This window comes from Colobus angolensis, unplaced genomic scaffold (genome assembly GCF_000951035.1).
Source record: "Colobus angolensis palliatus isolate OR3802 unplaced genomic scaffold, Cang.pa_1.0 Scaffold155, whole genome shotgun sequence".
NCBI classification, from domain to species: Eukaryota; Metazoa; Chordata; class Mammalia; order Primates; family Cercopithecidae; genus Colobus; species Colobus angolensis.
The window spans coordinates 3,818,061-3,819,099 of record NW_012114655.1 but is presented as its reverse complement, the minus strand read 5'-3'; positions in this window follow the sequence as shown (position 1 = coordinate 3,819,099).

The following is a 1,039-nucleotide window of genomic DNA, read 5'->3' as shown; positions in this document are numbered from 1 at the left end:
CGTCCCTGCCGAGGGCCCCGGCCCCCCGCGCTGTCTCTTCGCCGACCTCTGAGCGCCGGTTCGCACCCAGCCCTGCTGGCGGGATTCGAGTTTTGAAAACGCGCAGCTCCAGTAAAGCCGGGTCTTGGCGTTTCACCGGGGCGGCTGAAGCCTCGAAGGTCATGTTGGCTTGGTGGCCGTCCTTGTCCCCGGTTTCGTGTCCCGGGAGCACGGAACGAAGGCGTCTGTAGTTTTGAGTCAGCAGCACGAGCAGGATGTTGTTGCAAGGACGGGTTTTGGAGTCGGGCTGCCTAACCTCTCCGGGTCTCCGTGTTCCCGTCTGCTGAATGGGGCCATTGCGGGCGTTCCAGGACTGGCAGAATTGGCTATTATTATTAAGAATGTCACATTTTCAGAGCAGGGACTCTGTGTTCGTTGCATATTAGAGCCTGCTCTCAGCAGGAGGCTCTTTCTCTGTTGATAGCCATCCCTCTAGATACACACGCGGGACCTGATACATGTTGCTGACGTAATAATAGTGTGTGGACAGAACCATGGCCGTGATCTGTCTCAAGGAAAGGTTCACGTGTCCAATAATCGCTCTCACTGTTTAGGTGACACTGTTCCTCAGCCTCGCGGTGGTGTACGGGTGGTGGTTAGGGTCCCCGGGTCGGCCACGGGAACCTGGCTTGGCCTCCTGCTATCCCAGCGCCCTTGAGGTAGTCAGCTTAGCGTCTTCACTGTGAAGGGAGATAGGCCGGTGCGGGGACTCAAGCCTGCGATCCCAGCACTTAGGGAGGCTGAGGTGGGCAGATCACCTGAAGGTCAGGAGATCGAGACCAGCCTGGCCAACATGGTGAAACCCCGTCTCTACTAAAAATACAAAAAATTAGCCAGTGTGGTGGCGGGTGCCTGTAGTCCCAGCTACTTGGGAGGCTGAAGCAGAAGGATTGCTTGAGCCCAGAAGTTCAAGGTTATGGTGAGCTATGATCACACCACTGCACTGCAACCTGGGCAACAAGTGAGACCCTGTCTCTGAAAAAACAGAGCACTTCCTTTT